The following is a 23,899-nucleotide window of genomic DNA, read 5'->3' as shown; positions in this document are numbered from 1 at the left end:
TAGAATCATTTTACACATAAGGAAAGTGAAGCGCAGAAAGAATAAGTAACTGACTTAAGGTATCAATACTTGGCAAATTGTTGACCAAGTTGCAACCCAGGTCTGACTCTAAAAGTATGATGACTATTCCATCGTTGCTTCCCAGACATTAGGCTTGGCATGAACAAAAAGCGGTGTAGGCAACATATGGCAAATGAAGTGAATTTAAGACTCTGATAGTGTTATAAGGCTTTCATTAGCATATGGTTTAAAACATGTACCTAACTATTGTTTTTTAATAAATTTATTTATTTTTTTATTTATGGCTGCGTTGGGTCTTCGTTGCTGTGTGTGGGCTTTCTCTAGTTGTGGCGAGCGGGGGCTACTCTTCATTATGGTGTGCAGGCTTCTCATTGCAGTGGTTTCTCTTTGTTGTGGAGCATAGGCTCTAGGCGCGTGGGCTTCGGTAGTTGTGGCACATGAGCTCAGTAGTTGTGGCTCACAGGCTCTAGGGCACAGGCTCAGTAGTTGTGGTGCATGGGCTTAGTTGCTCCATGGCATGTGGGATCTTCCCGAACCAGGGCTCAAACCCGTGTCCGCTGCATTGGCAGCCAGATTCTTAACCACTGCATCACCAGGGAAGTCCCTGTGGACTTTTGAATTATCCTATTTTGATCATCTCAGATCTAATTAGAATGACAGATGAAAACTCTAAATCCATGTATGCATTCTGCTTTATTTGCATAAATGAACAGCATGCATTTTTGCACACTCTCTGCAAGTCCCTGATGATTTTATCTAGATAGCATTAAGAATGGAGAGCTAGATCTGGTCCTAAGAGATAATAGATATACACGGAAGCTAAAATCTAGCATGTCAAGTAGCTCTACATTTCCTGTGTTTTTTAGCAGTTTAGTTTTGCTTCAGCACAGTCACTCTCACATGTAAATAAGTTCCCACTTCTGTCATGAGAAATTGTGCCTCTGACAAAGTTACTCAGAGCTGGAATTCTGTGATCTTCTCTATGAAAATCTGGGTATCAAATCTTTGATCAGAAACCACTATTATAACAATCTCTATGGGAAAAATTGAATTTTGCCTTTATAGTCTCATCTTCCTGCACCTTACCAAGGATTATATAGTATAGTGTGTGTACAACTATGTATTGTTATATTTTTCCAGAGTAGACATTTTCCTTCAGTTCAAAAATAAATGAATAGGGCTTCTCTGGTGGCGCAGTGGTTGAGAGTCCGCCTGCTGATGCAGGGGACACGGGTTCGTGCCCCGTCTGGGAAGATCCCACATGCCACGGAGCGGCTAGGCCCATGAGCCATGGCCGCTGAGCCTGCGCGTCCGGAGCCCGTGCTCTGCGAGGCCACAACAGCAAGAGGCCCGCGTACCGCAAAAAAAAAAAAAAATAATAATAATAAAATGCAATTCCCAGTAAAATACCTAAAATGTGGAGCATTCTTGCTATGAAACCTTACACTTACACTTGAATTAAACAAACATTTACTGAGCACATAAGTAAGTATGATTCATCATTTGGCTTCAAAGAACTAGCAACTCAGCAGGGGGAAAAGACAATAAACTATGCATGCCTACTATATATATATATATATACACACACATATATATGTGTGTATATATATACACATATATATGTATATATATATACACACACACACACACATATATATATACACATGATGAAAGTATAAGATCATACAAAAGATATGAAAAAAAGAATACAAGTTTTCCAATAAAGGATCACATCCATGGGCTCATAAAAAGCTAAATGAAGAAAATGACATCAGAATGAATCTTAGAAGATAAGCAGGACTCCCACTGTGGGACTGAGGGAAGAAAGAGTATTTTGAACAGAGAAAATAAGATAATAAGAAGCCTCAAAGTGGAAGAGTATATAGCATGTATTCAGAAAATATTAAGTAATCAGTTTAACCAGAGTATATGGGAACAAAAGCAAAGAAAACTGGAAAAACAAAAATGTATTATCTCAAAGTTGTCAGTAACCTAAAAAAATGTGCTAAAATCTAATGCATGAAACTCTTCTACTACATAAATGTAAGAAAAGGCTGAAGGAAACACATCCAGCATGGCAGAGCAGGACCTCTAAAAGTCTGATCTTCCATAAAATTAATGAGAACACTGACACAAATGGTCAAAATCAACTTTTTCGGAAATCTGAAAAACAAAGGCTTGCAACAATCTAAGAAACATTTAGTCATGAAAAGCAGCTGAATTTCATCAAGCAGAGCAAGCTTTATGGCATTTCAATTTGCCCTATTTCACTCTTCCCAGCTCCATGGAAGCCTGGGAAACCAACAACCTGCATACATGGTAGGTGTGAATAACAGCAGTCCAGTAGCCACTCAAGGGAGCAGAAGAGGTTAGGAGCTCCCTCTGAAACCACAACTCCAAAGAACTGTATTACTTAACCAGTCTAGCACCTCACTGGAAAAACTCCATTCTCAGGGCTTATCTTTACTGGACCTGAATCAGAGCACCCTCAATGTAAACAATTCTATTCCCAGAGCTTTTGTTAAAATAACCAGAGACAATTTTTTTTTTTTTCGCGGTATGTGGGCCTGTCACTGTTGTGGCCTCTCCCGTTGCGGAGCACAGGCTCCGGACACGCAGGCTCAGCGGTCATGGCTCATGGGTCCAGCCGCTCCGCGGCATGTGGGATCTTCCTGAACCGGGGCACGAACCCGCGTCCCCTGCATCAGCAGGCGGACTCTCAACCACTGCGCCACCAGGGAAGCCCTGAAGACAATTTTTTAATGCCACAGCTGTCTGCAGTGGCAATAACAATTGGGGCAAACAATATTGATCCAAAAACTTATGGAAAAACTGAGGAATGAGATGTACATAGAGGGTTTCGAAAGCTCCAACATACTTTTAGTAATCTAGAAGGCATGCACATGCCCAGGAAAGACCTAGGAAGGCCCTATTCTCTCACCTCTGGCTGACCCTGATGTTCTACACAAGCAGGAAGTAAAGGCTAAGGCAAAATGTAAACTTCTGGTGCATTAAGGGAGCCACAACACACACACACACACACACACACACACAGTCCCTCAACAAGGTTGGGTGACTTATCGGTTCAAAACATTTAAGGAAATCTGCCCAATCATTAGCTAACCACTAAGCCAACCAAGCAGAAACTTCAGTGGTTACACAGGACAAAGAGTACAGGGTTTACAGAATTAGTCCAAAAAAGTAACAAAACAAATAGCAACAACAACAAACCCTGGGAGAAAGGGTGATTTTCAGAGTAGCTACATTATATTATTTAAAATGTCCATTTTCAGCAAAAACTATGAGACACACAAAGAAACAAGAGAGTATGACCCAAACACAGGGGAAAAAAGGCAGTCAATAGAAACTATCCCTAAGGAAGCCCAGATGTTGAACTTACTAGACAAGGACTTTAAATCAGCTTTTGTAACTATGTTCAAAGAACTAAAGGAGATCATGTCTGAAGAAATTAAAGGAATTATGAGAATTTCTCACCAAATAGGGAGTATCAATAGAGATAAAAATTATTCTTTTAAAAAAAGAACCAAGCAGAAATTCTGAAGTTAAAGTATAATCATTAAAATGAAAAATTCACTAGAGGGGCTCAACAGCAGATTTAAGCTAGCTGAAGAATCTGCAGACTTAAAGAGAGATCAATTTTCTAGTCTGAAAAACAGAAAGAAGAATGAACAAAAATGAATTCAGCCTCAGATCTGTGGGATATCATCAAGCACATCAAAATATGCAGAAGTCCCAGAGGAGACAAAAAGAGGAAAAAATCAGTTACATAAATAAATGGCTGAAAACACCCTAAATTCAGTGAAAAACATTAATCTTAACAACTGAGGAACTAGATAAACACCAAGTAGGATAAATCAAAGAGATATACAGCTAGACACATTATAATCAAACTGTCAGAAGCCAAAAACAGAGGTTATTGAAGGTACCAAGAAAAAAGTGATTCATCGCATTCAAAAATCCTCAATAAGATGAAAAGCTGACTTCTTATCAAAACCACAGAGGCCAGAGACAGTGGGATAACACATTCACAGTGCTAAAAGAAAAGGAAAAAGACTACCAATCAAGAATTCTAGATCCAGCAAAACTATCCTTCAAAAATGAAGGAGAGGGCCTTCCCTGGTGGCGCAGTGGATAGGAATCCACCTGCCAATGCAGAGGACATGGGTTCGATCCCTGGTCCGAGAAGATCCCACATGTCATGGAGCAAATAAATAAGCCTGTGTGCCACAACTACTTAGCCTGCACTCTAGAGCCCGCATGCCACAGCTACTGAAGCCTGTGCACCTAGAGCCCACTCTCTGCAGCCAGAGAAGCCACCACAAGGAGAAGCCTGCACACGGCAACGAAGAGTAGCCCCCACTTGCCACATCTAGAGAAAGCCTGCGCACAGCAACAAAGATCCAACACAGCCAAAAAGCAAATTAATTAAATTAAAATTTTTTAAAAATCTAAAAAATAAAAAAAAACTAACCATCTCTTTTTAAAAAAAAGAAGAAGAAAGAGAAATTAAGATATCCCCAGTAAACAAAACTGAAAGAATTCATCGCTGGAAGGGCTGCTGTACAAGAAATAAAGGGAGTCTTTAATGATGAAATAAAAAGACAACTAGACAGTAACCCAAATCCACATGAAGAAATAAGCACTAACAAAGATAACTACACAGATAAATACAAAAGGCAGTATAAACATATTTTTGTTCGTAACTCTTTTCCTACATGAATTAAATGACAACTACATAAAGCAATAATTAAATAACTGTTGATGGGATTTTATTATAAAATATGCAGTTTGAATGACAATAAGAACACAAAGAAGGAGGAAATTAACAGAACTCTATTAAAACAAAGTTTTTGCATACTATTGAAATTAAGTTGGTATTAATCCAAAATAGATTGCTCTAAGATACTAACTGTAATCACCAGGAAAATAAAGAAGATTATAATAAAAGAAATAACAAGCTAATTAAAACATACACTAGAAAATATTTAATACCAAAAAGGCAGTAATGGAGGAATAGAGAAAATAAAAAGACATAAAACATATAGAAAACAAATAGCAAAATGGAAAACATAAATCCTAATATACCAGTAATTACATTAAATGTAAATCGATTACACACTCAAGAGGTGAGGACTGGCAGAATGGACCAAAACAAAAACAAAAACCAATTTTTAAAAATCCAGGGCTTCCCTGGTGGCGCAGTGATTGACAGTCCGCCTGCCGATGCAGGGAACATGGGTTCGTGCCCCAGTCCGGGAAGATCCCACATGCCGCAGAGCGGCTGGGCCCGCGAGACATGGCCACTGGGCCTGCGCGTCCAGAGCTTGTGCTCCGCGATGGGAGAGGCCACAACAGTGAGAGGCCTGCATACCGCAAAAAAAAAAAAAAAAAAAAATCCAAATATATGATTTCTACAAGACATACTTTAGACTCAAAGACTAAGTGGGATGAAAGCAAAAGGGGAGAAAAATACACACATGTAAACAGTAGCCAAAAGACTCTGGAGTAGCTATACTTGCATCAGATACAATGCACTGTAAGATAAAAATTGTTACTAAAGACAAGGAACATTTTTATAATTACAAGAGGACAAATCCATCAAGAAGATATCACAATTATAAACATACATGCACCTAATAACAGAACCCCCAAATATACGAAGCAACAACTGACAGAATTGAAAAGAGAAATAGACAATTCAACAATAACAGATTAGAGACTTCAATACTCTACTTTCAATATGGATAACACAACCACACAAAAGATCAGCAAGGAACCAGAAGACTCGAACAACACTACAAACCAACAAAATCTAGCAAACGTCTATAAAACAGTCCAAGCAACAATAGCAGAATACACATTGTTTTCAAGTGCACAGGTAACATTTTCTAAAACAGACCATAAAAGAAGTCTCTGTAAATTTAAAGGATTGAAATCATACAAAGTATATTCTCCAACAACAATGGAGTGAAATTAGAAAACAATAACAGGAAAATAATTTAGGAAATTCACAAGGATGTGAAAATAAACACCACTCCCCTAAATAACCAATGAGTCAAAAAATCATACGGGAAGTTAGAAGATATTTTGGGGGACGTCCCTGGTGGTCCAGTGGTAAACAATCCGCCTTCCAACGCAGGGGACACAGGTTCAATCCCTGGTTGGGAAACTAAGATCCCACATGCCAGGGGGCAACTAAGCCCACGTGCCACAACTACTGAGCTCATGCACCTCAACGAGACAGCCTGCATGCCACAAAACTACAGAGCCCACGTGCCCTGGAGCCTGCATGCCACAACTAGAGAGAAGCCTGCTAGGGAAGACCGCGCACCACAACTAGAGAGACGCCAATGTGCCACAACGAAAGACCCCGAATGCCTCAATGAAGATCCTGCATGCTGCAACTAAGACCCGACACAGCCAAAAAAAAGAAAAAGAAAATACTTTGCGATAAAAACCAAAACTTACGGGACATGACAAAAGCAGCGAGAGCCATGCTATGAGAAAATTTATCGCTGTAAACACCTGTATTAAAAAAAAAGATCTCGGGCTTCCCTGGTGGCGCAGTGGTTGAGAGTCCGCCTGCCGATGCAGGGGACACAGGTTCGTGCCCTGGTCCGGGAAGATCCCACATGCCGCGGAGCAGCTGGGCCCATGAGCCATGGCCGCTAAGCCTGTGTGTCCGGAGCCTGTGCTCCGCAATGGGAGAGGCCACAACAGTGAGAGGCCCGCGTACCGCAAAAAAAAAAAAAAAAAAGATCTCAAGTCAACATGTTACGCACCTTAAACTTACACAATGTTATATGTCAATTATATCTGAATTTTTAAAGTTTTTTAATTTTAAAAATTAAAAATATCTCAAATCAACAACCAAACTGTACGCTTTAAGAAACTAGAAAAAGAAGAACAAAGTAAACCCAAAGCCAGCAGACAGAAGGAAATAATTAGTGAAATAAATACAATAGAGAATAAAAGAATAGAGAAAATCAACAAAACAAAAAGTCAGTTCTTTGAAAAGATCAACAGAATTGACGATCATTTAGTTAGACTGAACAAGAACAAAAGAGAGAAGACCCAAATTACTAAAGACCAAATTACTGAAATTACTACCAACTTTACATAAATAAGAATGATTATAAAGGATTGTATGGAATACTATAAAATTGTAATGTAACAAATTACAAAACCTAGATGAAATGGACAAATCCCCAGAAGACACAAACTGCTAAAATCAACTCACAAAGAAGTAATTTGAATAAAGCTATAACAAGTAAAGAAAATGAATAAATAATCAAAAACTTCCCACAAAGAAAAGCCCAGGACCAGATGGCTTCACAGGTGAATTCTATGAAACATTAAGAATGAACACCAACCCTTAACAAATTCTTCCAAAATACAGAAGAGATGGGAACACTTCCCAACTCATCCTATGAAGCCAATTTTCCTGATTCCAAAACCAGACGAAGACAATACAAGAAAACTATAAATAAACATTTATTATATAAATGCAAAAATCCTCAGCAAAATAGCAGCAAACCAAATCCAACAACATATATAGAGAATCACACATCATAACCAAATGTGGTGTATTCTATGCATGCAAAGTTGTTTCAACATATGAAAATCAATTAATGTCATACACACGAACAAAAGAGCAAAAACCACATGATCTCAAATAGGCACTGAAAAAAGCATTGAACAAAATCCAGCACTCTTTCATGATAAACACAATGAATAAACTAGAAATAGAGAACATCATCAACTTGAAAAACGACATCTAAGAAAACCCACGGCTAACTTCACATTTAACTATTCCCCCTAATATCAGGAACAAGACAGGATGTACACTCTCACCATTTCTATTCGGTATTATACAGGAGATTCTAGCCAGGGCAGTTAGACAAGAAAAAGAAAAGAAAAACAATCCAGATTGGAAGGAAGAAGTAAGACTATCTCTCTTCAGAGATTATAAATCATGTATATATAAAATCCTAACAAGTCACTAAAAAACTATCAGAACTATTAAATTAAGTTGGTACGGTTTTAAGATACATGACTAATATAAAGAACTCAATTATATTTCTATATACTATCAATAACAAGAAAAACAAAATTAAGAAAAGAATTCCACTTACAATAGCACCAAAAGAATAAAATATTAAGACATACATTTAACCAAAAAATGCAAAACTTGTACACTGAAAACTAGAAAACACTATTGAAGTAAATTAAAGAAGATCTAAATAAGTGAAAAGTCATTACATGCTCATGGATTGGAAGAATAATACAGTTAAGATGGCAATATTCCCCAAACTGATCTACAAGTTCAATGCAATCTCTATCAAAATTCCAACCAGACAAGAGTGCCAAGACAATTCAAAGGGAGAAAGAATAGTTTTTTCAACATACGGTGCTAAGACAACTGAACATCTATAGCAAGAAATGAGGTTGGACCCCTATCTCATACCACATACAAAATTCACAAAAGTGGATTAAAGATCTAAATGTAAGAGCTGAAACTATAAACTCTTGGAAGAAAACATAGGACTAAGCTTTCATGACCTTGAATCAGGCAATGGTTTCTTAAATATGAAACATAAAGCACAAGCAACAAAAGAAAAAAAACAGACAAACTGGACTTAATCAAAATTAAAAACCTTTGTGCCATCAAGAAAGTGAAAAGAGGGCTTCCCTGGTGGCACAGTGGTTAAGAATCGCCTGCCAATGCAGGGGACACGGGTTCGAGCCCTGATCTGGGAAGATCCCACATGCCGCGGAGCAACTAAGCCCAGGTGCCACAACTACTGAGCCTGCGCTCTAGAGCCCACGAGCCACAACTACTGAGCCCGCCATGCCACAACTACTGAAGGCTGAGTGCCTAGAGCCCATGCTCTGCAACAAGAGAAGCCACCGCAATGAGAAGCTCAAGCACTGCAACGAAGAGCCACCACCGCTCGCCGCAACTAGAGAAAGCCCGCGTGCAGCAACGAAGACCCAACACAGCCAAAAATAAACAATAAAATAAAGAAATTTTTAAAAAGAAAGAAAGTGAAAAAACACCTACAGAACAGGAGATTTGTATCTGCAAATCATATCTGATAAGGGTCTAGTATCCAGAATATATAAAGAAATCTTACAACTCAACAACAGAAGGACAAATAATTCAATTTAAAAATGGACAAAGGAACAGAGATTCCTCCAAAGGTACACAAATAGCCAAAAAGCACATGAAAAGATGCTCAACATCATTAGCCATCAGGGAAATGCAATCAAAACCACAATGAGATATTACTTCACACCCATTAGGATAGCTAAAATATGAAGGTCAGATAATAACAAGCCTTGGCAACAAGGTGGAAAAAGTGGAACCCTCATTTCTGGCTAAGAGAAATGTAAAATAGAGTAGCCATTTTGGAAAACAGTCTGGTAGTTCCTCAAGATATTAGACCTAGAGTTCTAGAGTTACCACATGACCCAGCAATTCCACCCATAGGTATATATCCAAGAGAAATGAAACATGTCCACGCAAAAACTTGTACACAGATGTTCACAGCAGCATTAGTTATAAGAGCCAAAATGTACAAACAACCCAAACACCCATTAACTGATTAATATATAAATGTGGTCTATGCATAAAATAGAATATTATTCAGCAAGAAAAAGAAATAAAATATTGATACATTCTACAACATGGACGAACCTTGAAAACATGCAAAGTGAAAGAAACCATTAACAAAGGACTACATATTGTATGATTACATTTATATGAAATGTCCTGAATAAGCAAATCTATATAGAGAAAAAACAGAGTAGCAGTTGCCTAGGGATGGAGGGAATGACAAGTGGGAGAGTTGGAGGTGACAGGTAAGGAGTATGCAGTTTCTTGAAAATGTCCTAAAATTGACTGTAGTAAGGGTTGCACAACCCTGTAAATATACTAAAAAAAATTTACACCTTAAATGGGTGAATGTATGGCATGTGAACTATAGCTCAATAAAGCTGCTACCAAAAAAAGAAAGTCGGCTGGGCCCTATGCATTAAACTTTTTAGGGCGACTGCCTACTAAAATAGAAGGCATTTTTTTATTGAAGTATAACTGACTGACAATTTATATTAATTTCAGGTGTACAACATAGTGAGTCAATATTTTTATACATTACAAAATGATCACTACCATAAGTCTAATTGCTATCTGTCACCATACAAAGTTATTACAATATTATTGACTATATTCCCTATGCTGTATATTACACCTCCAAGATTTATTTATTTTATAACTGGAAGTTTGTAACTTTTAATCTCTCTCACCTATAAAATAAAAGATTTAAATAGGATCCAGAGTCTCCTAACAAAATATCAAAACTGTCCAGGACACAATCAAAAGTCACTCATGGGCTTCCCTGGTGGCGCAGTGGTTGAGAATCCGCCTGCCGATGCAGGGGACACGGGTTTGTGCCCCGGTCCGGGAAGATCCCACATGCCGCGGAGCGGCTGGGCCCGTGAGCCATGGCCACTGAGCCTGTGCGTCCGGAGCCTGTGCTCCGCAACGGGAGAGGCCACAACAGTGAGAGGCCCGCGTACCACAAAAAAAAAAAAAAAAAAGTCACTCATCATACCAAGAACCAGGAAAATCACAACTTGAATGAATAAAGACATTAACATAGGCTAACACCAAGATGAGTCAGATGTTGGAATTATCTGACAAGAATTTTATAGCAGTCATCATGCTTTATGAGCAATGAGACATATTCTTGAAACAAATGACAAAATAGAAAATATTATCAAAGAAAGAGAAGATAAACAGAAAAAAATCAAATGGAAGTTATAGAACTGAAAAATACAATAACACAAGATGGGCTCAACAGCAGAATGAATATGACAGAAGAAAGAAGGAGCGAACTTGAAACTAGAAGTGGAACATTAAGAATTACCCAATCTGGGCAACAGAGAAAAAAAAAAGAAGAATGCCTCATGCCCTATAGGACAGTAACAAAAGACCTAACATTTGTATCATCAGAGTCACAGAAAGAAAAGAGAGTGGGGCTGAAAAGTTATTCTAAGAAATGGCTGAAAATATCCCAAATTTGGCAAATGACATTAACCCACAGTTCAAGAAGCTAACAGAATTCCAAATAGGATAAACCCAAAGAAATCCATGCTAAGACGTACCATAATTAAACTTCTGAAAACTGAAGACCAAAAAAAGTCTTTAAAGCGGCCAGGAAGAGAGGATACATTAGCTATAGGGAAACACAAATCCCAATGACAGAAGATTTCTCATCTGAAATCATGGATATCTGAAGGAAGTGGCACATTTTTCAAATGCTGAAAGTAAAGACCTGTCAACCACAAATTCTATAAAGAGACATAGCTGACAAAGTCTTAAGAAAACTAAAAAACAGGGAATCCATTGGTTTCCAGCGCTCCAGTGGTTAGGACTCAGCGCTCCCACTGCCAGGGGCCAGGGTTTGACCCCTGGTTGGGGAACTAAGACCCCAAGAGCTGCCCGGCATGACCAAAAAAAAAAAAAAACTAAAAACTAAAAAACAAAAAAAGGCAAACAACTCTACAGTTTACATCTTAGCTCTGAGGCATTATAAAATATGCTGATATCAATATATGAGCAATTACAAGTTTTTCCTATAACAGTAATTAAATATTTGAGAATTACAGATTTTCCCCCCTCGCCATCACCAATGCTATTCACATAGGTAGATGGCTTTAATCCTACTTCCTTAATTCTCTTAGTTAAAAAGAAAGTTCTGCCACTGTTCAAGATCTTTATCAATTGGACAATTTTTGTTCTAAAGATTCCAAAGCTTATAAGCCTAAAATCAGAGCTATTTGTTTAAAATAGATACATCTGCTTCAACCATATGAAATAAAATCTATTTTAAATAGTATCTGCTAAAGAGGAAGCCTGAATGAACCTCTATAATACTGTGATAGTTTAACCATCTTAAAAGCCAAAGCATAAGAGCAAATATTTCTCTTAATGCACTCTAATTTATAGAGTGTGTGTGTTTTTTAAAACAAGAATGACTGTGCAGGTATGACTAGTGACCTGTTAAGCAGCCAAAAAAGAAACAGCTGGTCAGCTTGCAAAACCGTGAATTCAGTGATCTGTTTTACATTATTTACCAAGTGATTCATTCAGCCAATTTTTATCATTTCTAAAATACACCAAGTATTGTGCAAGGCAGTGATGAAGAGATAAATAAGGCATTGTGATATTGTGATATTATAAGATTTATTGTAGAATAGAACAGTATATCTGTCTTCATCCCTGGTTCCTAGCATAGAGCTCCTAAAACCCTTAAATTTCTTGATAGGGGTGAGAGGAACATCTTTTGTTATTCATAATAGGGCCCTTTCAACCACATCTGGGAAAATGGGAGCTGGCTGCCAGAGGAATCAACCCCTGACCTCTGGAAGGGGAAAGAAGCTAATAACCAGCGGCCAATGATTTAATCAAGTATGCCTATGTAATGAAGCCTCCATGAAAATTTTAAATAAAGGGGCTGGGAGAGCTTCCAGGCTGGTGAATACACTGAGGTGTTAGGAGGATGGCGAGCCCAGAAGAGGCATGGAAGCTCATGGAAGCTCCATGCCCCTTCCCACATACCTTGCCCTATGCATCTCTTCCATCTGGCTGTTCCTGAGTTACAGCCTTTATAATACAGTCAATGGGTAAAGGTAAGTAAAGAGCTTTCCTGAGTTCTGTGAGCCATTATAGCAAATTACTGACCTGACGAGGGAGCTGTGGGAAGCCCCAATTTGTCAGAAGTACAGGTCACAATCTAGGACTTGTGATTGGTCTGAAGTTGGAAGGAGTCGTGCAGGACTGAGTCCTTAATCTGTGGGGTCTGCACTAAATCCAGGTAGTTAGTAATAATTAAGTTAAATTGTAGAATACCCAGTTGTTGCCTGGAGAGTTGGAGAAGTATTTAATGTGAGGGGAAGACCTACATATTTGGTATCAGAAGTGCTCCGAGTAGTTTAAGAAACAGTAGTTTACCTTTAGGCATAATCCCAGACCTCAAGGAACTCCTAGTCATGACAAAAATGGGCCCATGAGAAATAATTTAAATAAAATGTGGTAAGTAGTTTAATAGGTACATGTACAAAATATCAGGGAAGTAGGCAACTAACCATGCCAACAAAAGTGACATTTATGCTGATTTATAAAGGATGAGTTAAATGCTATATATAGTTCCTCAGGGTTCTCACTCCCTCTTAGAGCTCTCAAGCCAGTTCTCAGCCCTAGCTGCCTGTTACTGCCACATGAGAAACTTTTTTTTTTTCCACACACACACACTGTATTTTATTTTTACAAGAGGAGAAACATTTTTTAAATGAAAAGGTCTGGCCCCACACCAGACCAAGAATCAGAATCTCCTGGATGCCTTGATCCCCTCATCCTTAACTTTTAAAAGCTCCCCAGGTGGTTTTAAAGTAGACCCTGGGTTGACAACGGCCTACTCTGTTCAGGAAAAACATAGACCTCAACCAATCTTCTGGCAATGAGGAGAGAAAGAAAAGGATTTCAGATAGGAACAACAGGATCTATGGTAGACTTAATGATAGGAAAGAAGAGGATTCTAAGGTTTCTAGGGTGAAGACCCTAAAATAGGAAGCTTGTGGATGTGCTTGACACAGCTATGAGCAAGATGAGGGAAGAGAAAGGAAAAAATAACCAAGTTTGAAGTACCAAGTTATCCAAGTATAGTTACCCAATAGACAGACAAAAATACGAAACACCTGAAGTTCAAGAAAAATGGGGACTGAACATACATCTTTGAAATCCAAAAATATACAGGTGCTACTTAAAGCCATGAAGGGAAGTGTAATCACACAAGGAAATTAGAGGACAGAGAAAAGAACAGAAAATAAAACCCTAAGGAATACCACATTAATCTGAGGGAAAGTATATCAAGGCAATGTTTTGTTTTTGTTTGTTTTGGTTGGTAAAAAACCTGAGCATGTGTGCAGGCTGAGAAAAAGAGAGAGAATATAGAATAGGAAAGATGTTAGTTAGCCTTAGAAAGTAACACCTTCTTCCTCTGGTAAAAGGAAAGGAGATCAGATATCAGAGAGGTATAAGCACACAGAAAAATGACACACCCTTAAGAGTTCAGGGCTGATGCCCAACAATTTCTTCTGTGAAGTAGGAGACAAGATAAGCAATGTAGAGAAGTCAAGAGTAGGACAAGGAGAGGAGAACGGTAAAAACCTATAGACAGCAATTAGGTGTGGGTACATAAAAGGAAGCTGAGGAGTAAGTCAAAGCATCTCCAGACAGTGCAAGTAAAGTTGGGATCCAGAAGTCTAGAACAGCACCAGCGGCTGTTACACACTTTCCTCCAGCCTGCTCTGGAGACCCTAGGAGCAGAAAAAGCCGACCGTTTGATTCATCCAGGCTTGGAAACCATCAGAGCAAATGTGGCAAGAATGGCTTGAGGCCAGTAACACTGCTTTTATAATTTTAAAAAGTCAAACTTATTTTACTCTTTTTAAAAATCGACTATAGTCATTTCCTCTGAGAGCCAGAAAGGGGGGCGTGGGTGGCTAATTCCTCTTTCACTCTTAGAGAACTTGTCAGAACTTCCACTCCTAAGCATTTTTGGTCCCTTGAACAGCTGATTCCAAGAAATCTGAACCTGATTCCTCCCAGCAGGCTCTTAAAGGATGAAAATTCACTGCAGACTGGACTATCCAGCTGGGAGATAAACATGTGAAATACTTCTTACACACAATGCTATTTCAACTAGGAGTTAAGGCTCTTTCTTCCCTAAAAAATAAAGGTTCAGCAAACACCAGATGGGGGGGGGAGTTAAGGGGGCAATTACATTGCAAACATTGTTAAGAATACTTTTACAAAGCCAATTATTATAAAACAACACATGGCACAAAGAGAGCAGAATTCAGTTTTTCGGGATGACTGCAGTGAGTAAATAACTGACAATGTAATCTCTATCACACTTGGAGTTCACTAATTCACCTCTGCCACCTAATTCATACCACTCTTCAGGTAGCGCATCAATTCCCTTTGGATACTGGACCTCCTGCTACCACCATGTGGAGAATACAAAAGCCTGGAAGGAGGAAGATGGTAACACGTGTGAGCACCTACCACGTACCAGGCCTACTGTGTGCCAGACTCTGGGCAACACACTTGACACGTTATGGGTGCAGCTCACTGAAAGACGAACTACGGTGTTAAAACTATAGACCGGGTATTCAGGAGAGTCCTAGTGTCTGAAGGTTTCATTGTAAAGGAAAAGAAGTGTTAGCGACGGTGGTTGATGGAAGCGAAGGGAAAAGGGGCGAGTTGGGAAAGGAAGGCAACTGGGAGCAAAAGGGCAAAACCCAGGGACACGTGGCGTGGGGGTGGGAGGGCGCGAGTGAAATGTCCAGAGGACACCGTATAGGAGGCAAGGATGGGGTGAGACTGAGGAAGGGAAGCCCGGGTAGAGGTGAGGGCAAAAGTCCAATCCGGGGGGGCCAGGGCGTCTCATCCCCGGCAGGCGCCCCGAAGGACCGCGGGGGCTGGGAAACGGTGCCAGCCCCGCGAGAGAGAGGGAAAGGCGGGGAGGGGGCGGGAGAGGGCGGGAGGCCGACCACGGGGGGGGCGAGCCGGGCCAAAGGGGAGCCCGAGACAGGGAAACACCGGAGCTGGGGGAAGGGGTGGGCGCCGGGGCCGGGCCGGGCCGCCGGGCTCTGTGCTGAGGGGGCGGGGCTGGACAACGGCCCGAGTGCAGAGGGGAGATGCGGCAGCCGGCGGCGACTGGGGCCGAGGGATGCCAGGACAGAGGCGGCCGGGACTCGCAGCTAGGTGAGCGGCGGCGGAAGCACAGCGGGGCCGGGGGGGGGGGGGGAGGGGGGGGGGGGCCGACCAGGGGGGGGGCGCGCCGGGCCAAAGGGGAGCCCGAGACAGGGAAACACCGGAGCTGGGGGAAGGGGTGGGCGCCGGGGCCGGGCCGGGCCGCCGGGCTCTGTGCTGAGGGGGCGGGGCTGGACAACGGCCCGAGTGCAGAGGGGAGATGCGGCAGCCGGCGGCGACTGGGGCCGAGGGATGCCAGGACAGAGGCGGCCGGGACTCGCAGCTAGGTGAGCGGCGGCGGAAGCACAGCGGGGCCGGGACGGCGCTCCGACCCGAGCCGCAGCGAGCGCGGCGTCCCCCTTACCTGGGATGAGTGAGGAGCCGCCGCGCCGCCTCCCCAGCATCCTCGGCTCAGCCGCTTCTCCCACTGCCCTAGGTGAGGGCCATTCCACCCACCCGGGAGCCCGCCCTCACCGCCAGGCGCCAGCTGCTGCCAGCCCGGCTCGGCCGCGCGGAGCTGCGCTGACGCGACCCGGGCCCGCGGCCGCCTCAGCAGCGACTCCCCCAGTCGCCGCCTTAGCGCCTGCAGCCGCCCTCCCGGACGGGCGCGGGATCACACGCGTGCGGCTATTGGTTGCCCGGCGCCCGGCCGGGGGATGTGTCGGACTCTCTGATTCGTGGGTTCCGCTGGCTGCCCCCCCACCCCCACCCCGAGGGGAGCGGGGCTCGGCCTTCCGCCAGGTCTGACAGGCGCTAAGGGGCGGGGTGGGTCTGACGTCGGGGCCGCCCGGGCGTCCCTGCGTCCCTGCGTGTGCGCGCTCCCCGCGGGGTTCTGGGGCCGCCACCTGTTTGAGCGGGTTGTTGCCGAGCAACGGTGCGCGCGACCTAGCTGGAGGGGAGCCGGGGGCAGGTGGCTGTCCACCGTAGCCCCAACCTCCAACGTGGGTGCCCTTCAGCCTTGAAATCCTGGGACAGGACAGGAGAATGAACTTTTCCAAGAAATCCTCTCTCTGCTTGTCCTTGCTTCAGAAACCACCTCTGTGCTTGCTGCTGGCAGAGGAGCTTTCATCTCATTGAGGTGACTCAAAAATATAAATATCAAATTCACACATTTCATTACACACCAAAGTGAGTGATAGATTCTGTCCCCACCACAGGGGCGGGGAACTGATACTTGAAAGAAAGAAGTGAAAACTAGGAAAGGAGAAAAGGGCAAAGAGAAGGGGGACGTTGGGGAGGGCTGAAATTTCACTACTGAAAAATACCCGTTCGTGTTCACAATACCTACAGGTATATCCACACGAGGTTCTGTCAAAGCAATTATTTCAACTCTATGAACGTACATTGGAAAAAGCATAGGCTCAGGAATCTAACAGCTGTATTCACAATTCCTGTCTACCGTCTTGGAATGAGTTTTGTTATCTATAGAATGAGGTCTGTAGAATATGTACCTCAGAGAGTTGCTGTAAAGACCAAGTGAAGTCCACACAAAAATTTGTACACGAATGTTCACAGCACCGTTATTCATAGTAGCCAATAAAGTGGAAATAACCCAGATGTCCATCAACTGATGAATGGATAAGTAAAATATGGCATATCCACACAATGTAATATTATTTGGCCATAAAAAGAAGTGAAGTTCCGATACATGCTACAACAGGGGTGACTCTTGAAAATATCGTGCTAGGTGAAAGAAGCCAGTCACAAAAGACCACATATTATATGAGTCCCTTTATATGAAATGTCCAGAATAGGCAAACCCATAGAAAAAGCAAGTACATTAGTGGATGCCTTGGGCTGAGGAGGATGGGGGGAAACGGAAAGTGATTGCTAATGGCTATGGGGCTTTTGCGGGGGGAGTGATTGATGAAAATCTTCTAAAATTGATTGTGGTGATGATTGCGCAATTCTGTGAATATCCAAAAAAATTGAATTGTGTACTTAAAGTAGGTGAATTGTATGGTATGTGAATTATATCTCAATAATCTGTTGTGTTTTTTTTTTTTGTTTTTTTTTTTTCGGTACGCGGGCCTCTCAACTGTTGTGGCCTCTCCCGTTGCGGAGCACAGGCTCCGGACGCGCAGGCTCAGCGGCCATGGCTCACGGGCCCAGCCGCTCCGTGGCATGGCATGTGGCATCTTCCCGGACCGGGGCACGAACCCGTGTCCCCTGCATCGGCAGGCGGATCTCAACCACTGCGCCACCAGGGAAGCCCTAAGCTGTTATTTTTTAAAAAGAGCAAATAAGGTAACAAACCTCTGAAAGCCCCAGGCTGTGGTGCCGCTCTAAGAACCAGGGCTCAGTATATCTAACTGTTTTCTCTTTATTCAATTGGCAAAACCTTGTAAGCAATTTGACCTGAGGAAATTTAAGAAATACCCACCACAATATTTTTCTATGGAACATTTAAATCAAATGAAGAAGATGATCTGATTTGACCCAAGCTGCTTTGGTGCATCAGAAATGATACACTAGAATTACAAAGCTCATCAAAAGAAAATGAACAACGTCGGCAGGCAGAAAGCAAGAGGAAAGGGAAAGGACACAGCATTCTACAAGGTGATTCTAGATACATCTGCACCCAAAGTCGTTTGTTTAACAAGTCTTTTAACTTTAAGTAAGAGCTGTGTCCCATTCCACTTCCTGCATTCCAGACCCCTTCAGGGAAACAGCTCACCCTGACCTGAGTAATCTTGAAGCCACGGCCAGCACCATGGAGCGTTAATCCCTTAAACACAGCCCCTGCCATCGTCTCTCCACAAGCCAGAAATGCAGCTTTGAGATGACCTCCACAATACCCAGAAAATACTTCACCTACCTACAAGACGTTATAACAAAAATTTGAGTAGCCAGGTCGGGGCTTGCTGCTGGTATCTCTCATATAAACTCTGAGAACAAATTCCAGACGTGAGGAATTCAGTAAGAATGGGGGACATGAATCCCAGTGAAATCTGACAGGAAGGTTGACTCCCTGCCCGTCCTGTGGCAGGATGTCTCCCTGAGCAAGACAGCTTCAGGTGGCCCAGGGACCACACTGTAAAAAAAAAAAACAGCCCCAAACAAGGAGCTGCTTGATCTGAAGCAAAGCTCAGGGTCATATGGGAACAAGTTTTTCGGCTTTCCAAATCTACCCCCAACCCATATATGTTAAGAAAAAAGTCTCCAAAATATACTCTTAAGTGAAAAGAACAATGTTAAAAACAATATATATAATATGTCCATTTGTATTTTTTTCAAGTACACACACACACACACACACACTTGTGATTTTCAGAGACAATCTCCAAAAGGATGCACAGTAAACTGGCAGCAGTGGTTGTTTCCGGGAGGGAAACTGAAGGAACTTGGGTACAGGAGAGGGAAAGACATTTATTTTTCACTATATATACTCTTTGGCACTTTTTTAAATGTTGTGCCCTGTGCTTGGATTACCTATTTAAAATGAATAAATACATAATTTTTTTTTAAGAAAAGAACTCTTTTCTGGAAAACTCACTGATCAAGCCTATATGAATATCTGGTTTATGTGACATATGTATTGCTCTGTGTCATTTAGTAAGTCTCATACTGAGTACACATACTCTGAACATTCTGGATCTACTTTTTCTCTCCCCAGCTTTACCTCTTCCAGGTGACCAGCTCAGACTCAGAGAACCTCACCTGAGGGCCTAGACAGCTTCGTCCCCTGGCTGATAGGCAGTTCAAAGGCTCAGAGATTGTTTCTTCCAAACAGGCTGGTAGGCCCAAGGAAAGAGAGGAAGTAGACAAGTGCTCACTGACACCCCAGTGAGTACCCAGAAGCCACTGCCGTCTTCTAGTTCAACCTTTGCCCGGCTTCTACTTCAGGGAGTCATCTCCCAGCAAGAAGGCCTGGCTGAGAGTAAGTGAGGACACCTTCCTACAGTCATCCCACCTCCTAGAAGGACAGTATCCGTGCAACACACCTAAGAACGTTCCGGCTTTGAGGAGAACTGAAGAGGCAGCCCAGCCCTCCAGCACTTTTATTTTGGGGGGTTGTTGGCTTTGCTTTGGTTTCTTTTTTTTTTTTTTGGTCATGCTGAATGGCTTGCAGGATCTTAGTTCCCCTTCCAGGGATCAAACCTGGGGCCCTGGCAGTGAAAGCGTAGAGTCCTAATCACTGGACTGCCAGGGAATTCCCTGGAAGGACAAAAGTACAGCAGCTCCCCACTCATGGCACTTCCATTCCAGGATCTGGCATGGAGAGAGGATAGTGGTGGAGGTGGGAGGTGGAAGGGATGGGGAGGAGCTCAGAAATGGAAAATTGGGGAAGAGACTCATGCCAGATTCTACTTTTTTATTCTCTGTCTCAGCCCAAGGGAGCTGGAAATGAGGGTCGGGGACAAGGGGCTTGGACGCAGATAATGGAGAGGGCAGGCTACCTTTGCCATGCAAGGGAAGGAACAGAAGTCCTTCAGAGAGCACGGACATGGCCTTGGGAGGAAGTGGAGAAGTGGGGACAAAGAGTTGTCAAGGGTAAGGGCAGAAATGGTGATGACAGAAGATGGTTTGTCAGCCTGACCCTCCATGCTGTCCCCAGCACAGGGCCTGGCACTGGTTGAATGAATGGATGGATGAGTGAATGGATGATTAGCAAAAACTGCAGAGCTAAATAGACATTTCTCCAAAGAAGACATATAGATGGCCAACAGACACATGAAAAGATTGATTCTCAACATTGCTAATTATTAGAGAAATGTAAATCAAGACTACAGTAAGGTACCACCTCACACCGGTCAGAATGGCCATCATTAAAAAGTCTACAAATAACAAATGCTGGAGAGGGTGTGGAGAAAAGGGAACACTCCTACACTGTTGGTGGGAATGTAAGTTGGTGCAGCTATTATGGAAAACAATATGGAGGTTCCTCAGAAAACTAAAAATAGAGTTGCCTTATGATCCAGCAATTCCACTTCTGGGCATATATCCAGGCAAAATTACAATTCAAAAAGAAACATGCATCCCTGTGTTCATAGCAGCACTATTCACAATGGCCAAGACATGGAAACAACAAAAATGTCCATCAACAGATGAATGGATAAAGAAGATGTGGTACATACATACCATGGAATACTACTCAGCCATAAAAAAGAATGAAATAATGCCATTTGCAGCAACATGGATGGACCTATCATGCAAAGTGAAGTAGGTCAGAAAGAGAAAGACAAATACCATATGATATCACTTATATGTGGAATCTAAACTATGACACAAATGAACTTACCTACGAAACAGAAAGAGATGTACAGACATAGAGAACAGACTTGTGGTTGCCAAGGGGAAGGGGGGAGGGGGAGGGATGGAATGGAGTGGGAGTTGGGGGTTAGCAGATGCAAACTATTATATAGAGAATGGATAAACAACAAGGTCCTACTGTACAGCACAGGAAACCATAGTCAATATCCTGTGATAAACCATAATGGAAAAGAATATTAAAAAGTATGTATATATGTGTGTAACTGAATCACTTTGCTGTACAGCAGAAATTAGCTCAACATTGTAAATTAACTATACTTAATTTAAAAAAACAAAAGATTCTGCTCTCGATAAAGATGAAGGCAGCAGGGCAAAGCAGAGAGAGACACGGGGAAGAGAGTAGGAGGGCGTTCAGGGTCCTGCCTGGAAGGGCAGGGAGACTCCAGGTGAGGGCTCCAGAGCCAAAGATCCTTGATGAGGAATTGAGGGTTAAACTTTCATTCGACTTGAAGTGACCCCAGAGCCCTGAGTGACTTGAGACAAGATGAAACACTTACTTGCAAGCAGCATCAAAGAGCCCATGAACTGCAGGAGACACCTCACAATTCTCTTGAAGCTTGTGGGTTAGAGGGATTTGAGACAAAAAGAAAATGGTGATACAATTTAAAGAAAAAGAGAAAAAAAATGAGCATGCCTCTTTACTTTCCCCACCCCTAGATCCAGGAAAACTGGCCAGGTCAGGCCCCTCAGCCACATCATCATTTTAAAATGAGAATCCAGCCCAGCCTATGAGCAGGCATTTTCCAAATGGTTACAGAATTCCTGCACCTTCCAAAAATACCTCTTCGTGCAACTCCCGCCGGGGAGGGAGGGCCACATGCCCAGTCTGGAACCAACCAATTGGGCTTCCTGAGTCCAGAAGTTGCCCCCCCGCCCCGTGCTCTGCAGACCCCAGATGCAGGAAATGCCCACTGCTTCACAGGTAAACCTAGCTAGACAGCTACCAGTGCTGAGCCGAAGACTGGGAGCAAAGCTGCCTCTGGTTCCACTTACAACAAAGAAGATTATATGACTTCCAGGAGTAGTTGCCAAACCTAGCTATGCAAGTAAACCACCTGTGCAGCTTTGTAAAATAGACACTGGGCATCAGGTCAGTTTTATGAAGCAGAAACTCTGAGAGGAGCATCCCCCCGACTCCCAAGGGAAAGAGATGGGGGTAGCGACTAGGAAGGAGGTGGCACTTGGGGAACTTCAGAGAGGCTAGTTGATGATATCCTGTTTCCTGACCTGGGAACTACCTGGTTTGGTCACTTTGTGAAAATTCATCAAACTATACACACATGTGCACTATTCTGTATGTTCGTTACATTTAAAAAACAAAAACAAAAAACTCCCAGGTAAATTCTGCTCCCCTACCAGGTGTCAGAACCACTGAGTTGGAAGTTCAGGATGAGGCGTTTAGGTTACACAAAAGAGACATTCTGGGTGCTTTTGAGTATTGGCTGGAGTAGCTACAGGGTCTGCCTCCATCTAAGGCAAGTCTCTGACCCTCCGTGGAGAAAAGCTCCAGGGAGGGGAGGGGCCCGGATGGGAGGTGCTCCAGGGAGCAGCCAAACCTTCTCTGCCCATGGATGCCGACCCATGACACCAGTGCAGACTTTTCCTGGGCCCTGCCTCTTGGACAGAGCTTGCTCAGGCCTCCTGTGCTCTAATTTAAGAGGGCCATTTTCTCCTGTGGCTTTGGTTTTCCCTCCCTGGTTAAATAGGCTGCAGAGGCTACCAGTTTCTTGCCACCCTCCCAGGTCCCTTTCCTAGGGCAAGCAGCTTCTTCGAAGAGCATGCTACTCCCAGCAGGATCTGGGGAACTCCAGCACTGGGGATTTACCAATGTCCTGCACCAGGCACTGTTCTAGGTGCTGAGGACACAGCAGTGAACAAGTCAGTCCCAGCTGCCTTTATTCGGCTTATATTTGTGAATCTAAAACAATAAAAGAGCCAGTTATTTTTATCAGCAAAATGAGTTTATCAAGGAGAAGCAAAGAAGTGCAATTTGGGACATGCAACTGTTGCAGGAGAATGGGGATGAGAGAATGCTCATATCCCAGGTCTCGGATGAGTCCCTGAGACCGCCAAGGGAGGGTCCTTGGCTTTGCACAGGAAAGAATTTAAGAGCGAGCCATAGTTAAGTGAGAGTAAGTTTAATTAAGAGATACATATTCCATAGACAGAATGTAAAGCATCTCAAAATGCACTATTTTTAAGAATAAGACAACGATAATGTCTGCTGCATTGACTGACTCTTCCTTTCATGAATGATTTCTCTGTAGCCGTGCAATACTGTTTGATAGCATGTTACACACAGTAGAACTTCTTTCAAAATTGAAGTCAATCCTCTCAAACCCCTCCACTGCTTTATCAACTAAGTTTATATAATTTTCTAAATCATTTGTTGTTTCAACAGTCTTCACAGCATCTTCATCAGGAGTAGATTCCATCTCAAGAAACTACTTTTTTTGCTCATACAGAAGAAGCACTTCTTCAAGCATTAAAGTTTTATCATGAGATTGTAGCAATTCAGTCACATCTTCGAGCTCTATTTCTAATTCTAGTTCTCTTGCCATTTCCACCACATCTGCTGTTACTTCCTCCACTTAAGTTTTGAACCCCTCACAGTTATCCATGAGGGTTGGAATCAACTTCTTCTAAACTCCTGTTAACGTTGATATTTTGACCTTTTGCCATGAATCACAAATATTCTTAATGTTCTTAATGGCATCTAGAATGGTGAATCCTTTCCAGAAGGTTTTCAATTTCCTTTGC

At 42.5% G+C, this 23,899-nt stretch overlaps 1 protein-coding gene across 11 annotated transcripts in view; it reads right to left on the bottom strand.

The window, feature by feature from the left end:
- Positions 1-23,899, bottom strand: part of TPST1 (tyrosylprotein sulfotransferase 1) — a 185,309-nt gene that overhangs the window by 118,115 nt on the left and 43,295 nt on the right. For 6 of the 11 annotated variants that reach the window (XM_028500101.2, XM_028500096.2, XM_024134175.3 and 3 more), the window contains exon 1: positions 16,230-16,426. The exons of 2 other annotated variants lie outside the window; for them this stretch is intronic. The gene's annotated coding sequence lies outside the window, so the exon portion shown is untranslated. Of the gene's footprint in view, positions 1-15,043; positions 15,121-16,229; positions 16,427-21,636; positions 21,696-23,899 lie in introns of those variants that run through there. 3 more of the 11 variants (XM_055089719.1, XM_028500098.2, XM_055089721.1) reach the window with 3 other exon arrangements.

This window comes from Physeter macrocephalus, chromosome 14 (genome assembly GCF_002837175.3).
Source record: "Physeter macrocephalus isolate SW-GA chromosome 14, ASM283717v5, whole genome shotgun sequence".
Taxonomy (NCBI): Eukaryota; Metazoa; Chordata; class Mammalia; order Artiodactyla; family Physeteridae; genus Physeter; species Physeter macrocephalus.
Note: the sequence above shows the minus strand (reverse complement) of the source record. Positions and strands in the feature narration are given on the sequence as shown.